At 37.9% G+C, this 9,394-nt stretch overlaps 1 pseudogene; it reads right to left on the reverse strand.

Moving 5' to 3' along the window:
- Window positions 1–4,811: 4,811 nt before the first annotated feature.
- On the reverse strand, window positions 4,812–5,429 carry LOC129147056 (translationally-controlled tumor protein-like; annotated as a pseudogene).
- Window positions 5,430–9,394: the final 3,965 nt, after the last annotated feature.

The raw sequence follows: 9,394 nt of genomic DNA on the forward strand, positions 1-9,394 counted from the left end.
GAATTGTGTTAAAAGTGCTGGATTTTAATTATGTTTAATTGAGTTAGAAGTCCTGGATTTTAGTTATGCTCTCTATCTGTGCAGGCTTAGGCAAGTTGTGTCTCTGGATCTCTCTTCTCATCTTCAGAAATGGGGATGATGGTATCTATCTCTCAGGCTTGTTGTGACGATTAAATGAAATAGTGTATGTGAAAATGAATACCACTTAGCAAGCACTCAATAAATGTTAATTAAATCTAAATGAATCTGAGTATCAAGTTAGAGATGTAGATAAAAAGCTAGGAAGCTGAACTATTTCCCAAAAGCCAAGAGGAATATTCTAAAGTAAAGAGAGAGAGAGAGAAAGAGAGAGAGAGAGAGAGAGAGAGAGAGAGAGATTTCATATACCTCAATTCTGCCTCAGCTTGGACAAGTTAAAATAGGTACTTGTTTTCTAAGTAGCCCATTTCTTCCTTGAAGCTTTTAATGGTCATTCCTAGCTAGAGGTGATCTCTCCTTCCATTGTCCAGAGTTCTCTTGTGGGTAGTATGACATGGTTTGTTAGGCTCCTGCCTCATCTTCTTCACCAGGTACAGACATGAGGCCAGAGACCATGTCTCATTCATCTTTGTATCTGTCCTTCACAATGTCTTGAACTGGCAGTATCCAAACAAACAAGATCAACGAAGTTTGATAATTTTAGAAGCTGGATGATGAGTACCATCAATATTCATTACACTGTTCTTGTTACCTTTGTATATGCTTGGAAATTTTCATAATAAATGTTTGTTTGTTTTTTAAGTCATGTAAGAAATTTCTGCTTCAAGATGGTGAATTAGGGACAAGCATTTACCTCCCTTCTCTCTGTATCCCATTAAATGTCAGCAGAAGGGCTTGATTGTCCATGAAACTATTGAAGGTTAAGCTCCAAGGGCCCTCACTTGCATGGGCTCTTTCCAAGCTCCTAAAAGTTCCTTAGCAACATGTTCACATGTTTGTGTGCTTTTGTAAAAACTGCAAGTGTCATCTATTTCAGCCACAAATGGTTAAGGGTGTTGTTTCTTTCTACTCTGACTTCCACACTGTCACAGTTCTCCTGGTGTCAGGTAGTATTACAGGGGCTGTGGTCATTCTGGGAATCCAGATAAAGGGAAGTTGAGTTCTAGGTACAATTAGTTTGCACTTGCTGGGAGGATATTTATATGATTCACAGTCACTTCTGTGGGCAGTATCTATTGCTAATCTGGAATAGCTTTCAGGAATACTCACTCCTATAGCCTAGCACTATAATACAAAGGTACAGGGCCAGAGACTGTATTGCAATATGGACATATTCTAAGCTACTAGTATCAGAAATATGGACAGAGTTGGAAGCTAGTCTGTAAAAAATTCTTCCAAATTTTACAGTTCGTAAATAAATTAAACCCAATAGAAGATTCCCCAAATATTATCACAATCTTTAAAAATTACAAGTTATGGAGAGGAACCAAGATGGCAGCAAAGTTAAACAACTAAACTGCCGCCGCGCACAACAATTTCAAAAATACAACTAAAAGACAAAACAAAAATACAACTAAAAGACAGAACCACGAAAAGCTGGCTGAGTGGCAGGTTTACAACTAAGAAGGAAAAAGAAAGGAGGACAAATGCGGAAAAGCTGAGGTACAGAGGCACGCGAATTGGGCTGGTGGTGGGCAACTGGGCGCACAGCTTTTTTTCAACCCGAAGGGAGATAAGCTCCCCATCACTCTGAAATCCACTTTCTGGGGACATGCAGGGGACCCAGACGCCTATGGGAAGAAGCTGGACTCTCGGCCATCGGGTCGGAAAGTGAGAGTGACTTTCTTGCAGAGGTGCGCCCAGCAATCATTGTTTACTGAGCTGGAGCGTGGGACGCGGGGACTTGGAGACGGCTGACGGCAGCCATCGCCGTTTGCCACGCCTTAGCCTAGTGACGCCCTGAGACCCCGCTCCGCCCTGAGACCCCGCCCCGCACATTCTACAAACCCGCCCAGGCTCCACACAGCGGCTTTTGCATATAAATGGCCTGTTCTGTGGAAGCTTAACCAAATAAACTGCAACTCCAGTCAGACTGCTCCAAAACCGCCAAAGCCCAAGCAAAAAGGAGAAAACTGTAGTTCTTGCTGTAGCTCCTGCTGGGTGGCCTCAGACAGTAGCTGACCTGCACCCCATTGGAGATACAGAAACTAGTGTATCTAGAGGTTGGTGTGAGACAACACCAGATTTCAACCACTCTCATAGGGACACATTTAAGAGGCAGACTCAGTGAGCACCAAAGCCCTACTGGAACAAGTCCTGCCCCATAAACGTGTCTCCAGCACAGCAATTCTTCTGTTATAGACACAGCGGGTCCTCACAGCCAATTGGCCTGGAGGTCAATTCCTCCCAGTGACACCAACAACAATCAAGACTTAACTACAACAAGGCTGTATACACAGTCCACAAAGGGGTGCACCAAGAGTGTCCACCTCAAGTAACTGGGAGGCTGATCCGTTGAACCAATAAGACACCTAGTACACAAAGCTACCCTATCAACTCAGGGAAGCAGCGAAAATGAGGAGGCAAGGAAACAGATCACAAACTAAAGAAATGGAGGAGAACAAACGAATGGACATAGAGTTCAAAACCACGGTTATAAGGTTTTTCAAGAATTTTCTAGAAAAGGCCAATAAATTTAGTGAGACCCTCAAGGATATGAAAAAGGACCAACTAGAAATTAAACATACACTGACTGAAGTAAAAAATATTATACAGAGACCCAACAGCAGACTAGAGGAACGCAAGAATCAAGTCAAAGATTTGAAATACAAAGAGGCAAAGGACACTCCTCCAGAGAAGCAAGAAGAGAAGAGAATTCAGAAAGTTGAAGATAGTGTAAGAAGCCTCTGGGACAACTTCAAGCGTACCAACATCAGAATTATGGGGGTGCCAGAAGAAGAGAGAGAGCAAGACGCTGAAAACCTATTTGAAGAAATAAAGACCGAAAACTTCACCCACCTGGTGAAAGAAATAGACTTACAAGTCCAGGAAGCGCACAGAACCCCAAACAAAAGGAATCCAAAGAGGACCACACCAAGACACATCATAATTAAAATGCCAAGGGCAAAAGACAAAGAGAGAATCTTACAAGCAGCAAGAGAAAAACAGTTAGTTACTTACAAGGGAGCACCCATACGATTATCAGCTGATTTCTCAACAGAAACTATGCAGGCCTGATGGGAGTGGCAAGAAATATTCAAAGTGATGAATAGCAAGAACCTACAACCAAGACTACTCTACCCAGCAAAGTTATCATTCAGAATTGAAGGGCAGATAAAGAGCTTCACAGATAAGAAAAAGCTAAAGGAATTCATCACCACCAAACCAGTATTATATGAAATGCTGAAAGGTATTATTTAAAAAGAGGAAAAAGAAGAAAAAAGTAAAGATAAAAATTATGAACAACAAATACATACCTATCAACAAGTGAATCTAAAAGTCAAGTGAATTAAAAATCTGAAGAACAGAATAAACTGGTGAACATAATAGAATCAGGGGCATAGAATTAGAGTGGATTGATAATTCTCAGGGGGAAAGGGGTGTCTATGTGTGGGGTATGGGAAGAGACTGGACAAAATCATACACCTATGGATAAGGACAGCGCGGGGGAGGTAAGGGCAGAAGGGAGGGTGGGAACTGGGTGGAGGGGAGATATGGGGGGGGGGAAGGAGAAACAATTGTAATAATCTGAACAATAAAGATTTATTAAATAAAAAAAATAAGATAAAAATTACAAGTTATTACTAATGACAAGTTGTCAAGGTTAAAAGAAAACTATCAGTAATAAAAAATTTGTGATCAACCACGCTGAAGAAAGCGTAAGTTATCTTTCTATTCAGTCAATACAAATATGATAAAACAAAATTACTGTCATATGAAAAGATAATTAAATAACATCTGGACAAAAATATGTAGGGGAAAACTATTATAGAGGTATGTCAGGCATTAAGATAATAAATACATTATATTATGTTTTGGATGTTGTGATGTTTGTGAATTAGCATTTTAAAATGTGTAATTTGTTGTGATTTTTTCATTTTAAATATTCACTTTTAAACTAAATGTGTATTCAAATTTTATATTTTTTCTCTTAAACGGAGACTCCAAAATTGATCTTTCATAAAATATGGATCTCTAAAATTATAATTGAGAACTTCAACATCCCCTTCTCAGCAACTGCTAGAACTAATAGTCAGGAAATGAGCAAAGATAAAGACCTGAACAACACAATCAGCCAACAGGATCTAATTGACATATATAGAATACTACATCCATAGCAGCAGAATGTACTTTTTTCCCCACAAGCACCTATAAATAACCACAAGCTGGGCTAGAAAACAAGTGTTAATTAATTTAAAAGAATTGAAATCATAAAGAATATGTTCTCTGATCATTATGGAATTAAATTAGAAATCAATGAGAGAAAAGCAGCAGGAAAATCTCTATAAATACCTGTCAATCAACACACTTTTAAAAACTACCTGGTCAAGAAGATGTTTCAAAGGAAATTTTAAAAAAATACACAGAAGCAAATGAAAATGCAAATACAACCAATCAAAATTTGTGGGTTGCAGCTAAAGTAGTGCCAAGAGGGACATTTATGCATTAACCAATTACATTAGAAAAGAGGGAAAGATTACATTACAAAAGTTCTCCAATTAGTAATCTAATCTTTTTTTTTTTTAGTTTAAATGCATTTTATTTTTAGACAACCTACATGACATGATTTTTCTTAAAAACAATGACTCTCCTACAAATAAATCAAGGTAAAAATGAATGAAGAGCTCAAGATAACATCAGTCCCATTTGGATGAAAAACAGCAGCCAGTTATGATGACAGGTGATAGATCCAAATTGCCAAATTTGTTAACATTTTTCCATTTCTAAACCATCCTTAAAGAGGATTACACCATCCTCATGGGTAGTCCAGCACAGCAACCATGCCATCTGTATTCATGTTTTCATCAATAAGGAACTCTGGTCTCTGTTCTTCAAGCTTCCCTTTGATTGATTTCACATAATCTTTGATGCACTTCTTTATAGGCTTCTTTTGTCAAGCTGGTTTCCTGCAAATGATAGTTCATGACAATGTCAACACCAGTGATTACTGTGCTTTTGGTGCCTTTGCCCTCCAGGCCTTCAGCTGAGGCATTTTCACCAATAAGTCAGTCATCGATGTTACTCTTTGTCCTACTGACCATCTTCCTCTCTACCTCCAGGCACAGCCTGTCTGCAATCTCCTGGATCTTGAAGATATCAGAGAACATGTCATCATGGCTAACGAGGTCCCCATAGATGATCATGTTGGCTGCTGGGAGGAGAAGGAGGCACTGCCTTAGCAGGAGCTCAGAGCTCAGAGTGAGCTTGGTGCAGGTGCAACTGGAGCAGTGCTGGGGCTGGGGGGTGGAGGTGGGGAGCAGGCTGAAAAGCAGTAATCTAAGTTCTCAGCACCAGAAACTAGAAAAAAAAAAAAGAGCAAAATAAACCCAAAGCAAGCAAAAAGAAGGAAATAATAAAAGTAGAAATCAATAAAATGGGAAAAGAAAACAATTTTAAAAAAACAACAATGAAAGACCAGAGAACTTATAAGCATATATGCATAACCCATAGACACAGACAATAATATGGTGAAAGCCTGGGAGGAGATGGGTGAGGGGTGGAGGGGGTGAATGGGGAAAAAAAGGGGGACATCTATAATACTTTCAACAATAAAGATAAATTTAAAAAAACAATGAAAGAAAAACTTTAATAGACTTCTAGCAAGACTGGCAAAATAGAGAGAAGATACAAATCACCAATGTCAGTAACGAAACAGTATAGTATTACAGTTCCCACAGCCTTTAAAAGAATAATAAGGGATTACCAGAGGTACCTTTACACTCATAAATTCAACAACTTAGGAGAAATGGACCAATTACACTAGCTTAAACAAGATGAAATAGAATAGTCCTATAACCATTAGAGAAATTGAACTTGTCCTTAAAATTCTCTGAAAAAATAAATCTCCAGATGGTTTCACTGGAGAATTCTATCAAATATTTTCAGAAGAATTAGCACCAATTTTATACAATCTCTTCCAGAGAACAGAAGAGGGAATACTTCTCTACTCATTTTAGAAGGTAGTATTACTCTGCTACCAAAACTGGACAAATATCATATAAAAAAGAAAACTAAAGACCAATATCTTTCATAAGCTTAGATGCAAATATCATCAGCAAAATACTAGTAAATCAAATCCAACAACATATTTACAAATACACACAAACAAGTAGGATTTATTCCAGGTATGCATGGGAGACCTTGAGCCACACACAGCCACTGGCAGCCAGCTAAACTAAGCTCACCTCCCTGATGTGCAGAAACTCTGAAATAATAGCTATTTCTTGATTGAAGCTGCTAAATCTCAGAGTAATTTGTTCTATGGCAATAGACTGACACAGAAGGCAGACATGAGAAGGTATGAATTCCATGTCTAACCCTGCTGGAATTGGTCAAAGAGCAAGTTTGGAAAGCTTTCTTTACCAGTCACATGTCTTAATTCTTCTTCTTCTCTCTCTTGTACCAGCTTCAACCTTTCATTTATGGTAGAATAAACTGCCCTTCTCCTAAGCTCCACCTATTCCTGAAAGCTTTCCAACCAACGTGGCTGAATGTAATAAAGCAAGCAGCCAGAGATGCTGTGCTTTTCCATCTAATGACAGAAAAAAAGAAAACACTCCATCTGGGTAGAAATTGATAATTGGCCATATCCAATTCCTGGACATCTGGCTTTTAAATGAAACCGAACATAGTAATTAATGTCTGTTTCCTTGGGCATTCTTTTACCGAAATGCTATTTATTCTTCTGGTCTTTAAAGGACAGCACCAGTGCAATTTTAAATATCAAGTAACCAAAGGTTTGTCTCGATTTTTTCCTATTACCATAGTTGTATACTTATTGCATGATTTGGAAGCTACAGAAAATCACAAGAAAAAGAAGGGGAAAAATATTTCACTGTCCAAGAGCATTATTAACATTTTGATGAATAGCTTTCCAGATTTGGCTTTAAAAAAATAAAAAGGAGTTTCAGAATAACAATGTTTTCTTCATCAACAATACATCCTCATTTAAAAAATACCTAACAGAATATTTTAATGAGTGAAATTTAATGAAGAAAACCAAACCATTTATTCCACTGAAATCCACATCCATTTCCTAATACATAGAGCTTAGTCTAATGACATTGATAATTCAGCATTAAAAACCAGGCTGAATAGTTCAGGGAAATGTCCCATAAGGCTAAAGCAGCCCTGGCAGCATGTCAAGAGTAATGGGGCTCGGGGAAACAACATATGTTTACACCCACTGTCCCCCCATGCTTCCACTGCTGCCCCAGAATCTGCAGTGGGGGAGGGGTCCACAGATTTGTACCGGGATCCATAATGGGCTACAAGCCAGCTCAAAGATGCACTAGAGAACAGACTGTTACATTTCAGAAGTTTTGTGAGCTGGTTATTAAACATGGTCATTATTAAAAATTAAATGATATACACTAATAATTATATAAATTATTTTCAAAACAAAGGTAATAAATACTCAAAACTATCGTGTTTTAATCAATTCAACATGTTGCTATTACCTTTGTTCCTGATGTTGTTTCTATCTATTGTGTCTGTATGGGGGATATACTGTATGATGGTGTCCTGGGGACATCCCTTCCTAACTCTGTGTTCAGTGACTTCACTTAGGTAGTTTGAAATTGGACAGGAGGAGTATTTATACCACAGAAATGAACAAATGCTCCAAATCTGCGCTTCATTGATGGTTTTGTTGATTGTTCAGTGGTGGAGAAACTGTTAATACTGTAGATTAAATTTTAAAATGTCCTATCTATAGTTGTGACATTGTGAATAATACAAATATCAAGGAAATACTTCTCCAGTATTCAAAAACGAGTAGAAGATTTATCCAAGTCACTCATATTTTCGATGAATGAGTGAAAAGTACCATCACATTTATTTCTTGTTTCACTTTCATCTTGATCATTAACATCAATGAAAATATCAGCCAAGATTCTTGTCAAAACTATACTTGTTTGTTACTTACAATGATAGTTGGCCTCATATACAAGAGTTCAGCAAAAATCAATGAAACATTCTGTGGGAATCAACTGGCTACATGGAATTCACCTAAAAGAATATTGCATGTTTTATCATTATTTATAAACTATGTGACATACTCTTTATATCAGTAAGATTTAAAACAAACTAGTATTTTTTTCAGAGAGGAAGGGAGAGGGATAGAGAGTTAGAAACATAGATGAGAGAGAAACACCTCTTGAAGTGCATCTTGGTTGCTGCCAAGTTTTGGCAATTATGTGTGTGTGTTGCAGAGAGATGGTTGCTAATCATTTACTAAACCATTACTGATCAGAGCAAATACTTTCTTTTGCCCCGCAGATTTCCTTTCAGCTAGGCATAAACTGATAAATAAATAGGGAAAAGAAGTAAAAGAAAAATAAGAGCTCAAAGGAAAAAGCAGAAAAGCAAGGAAGAATAGAAGAGAAAGGACAGGTAGAGAAAATTCTCCCTGTCTTGCCTTGTACCTTGTCCTGCCTTTTTCCTCATCACCCACCAGCTGTTTATAAGAAAGGAGATAAACCATTGCACAACCCTTCAGGATTTCTGGAATCACAAACATGCCTGGGATTAGCTGGTGACCCCACGAAATATAGCTAAGGAGCCAGGACTACTTATCAGCAATGACCATGCTGACTCTGGGTCAGAGTATATTTTAGGTTTTTGTGTCCTGTCATTAACATTTTAAACAATTGAGGTATAATTTATGAGGTAAAATTTGCCATTTTAGAGTACAGTTCTTTGAATTTGACAAATGCATATAGTCATGTAACTACCACCATCCAGAACATTTTCAGCATCCCTCAAAATTCACTCAAGCCTGTTTGTGATCAGCCTCTCTCCTGGTCTTGAGCCACTGCAACCACTGATTAGTGTCCTATTCTTCTTTTATTTTTCCCGAAAATGTCACATCAAAGGACTAATACCGTATGCAGAATTTTGAGTCTAAGTTCTTTCCCTTAGCACTGTGTATTAGAGATTCCCCATGTTGTTGCATGTATTTGTAGTTCATTTCTTTTTATTGCAGCGTACAGTACCACAGTTTGCTACCTACTCACTGTTTAAAGAACACTTGAATTGTTATCAATTCAGAATGATTATGAAAAAAAAATCATTGGTTGATTTATTTATTTATTTAAAGTCTCTCTCTCTCTCTCTCTCTCTCTCTCTCTCTCGCTCGCTCTCTCTCTCTTTTTTAAAGAGCAGATTTAGGTCACAACAGAATTGAAAGGAAGGA

The sequence above is a fragment of the Eptesicus fuscus genome, chromosome 4 (genome assembly GCF_027574615.1).
Source record: "Eptesicus fuscus isolate TK198812 chromosome 4, DD_ASM_mEF_20220401, whole genome shotgun sequence".
Classification (NCBI taxonomy): domain Eukaryota; kingdom Metazoa; phylum Chordata; class Mammalia; order Chiroptera; family Vespertilionidae; genus Eptesicus; species Eptesicus fuscus.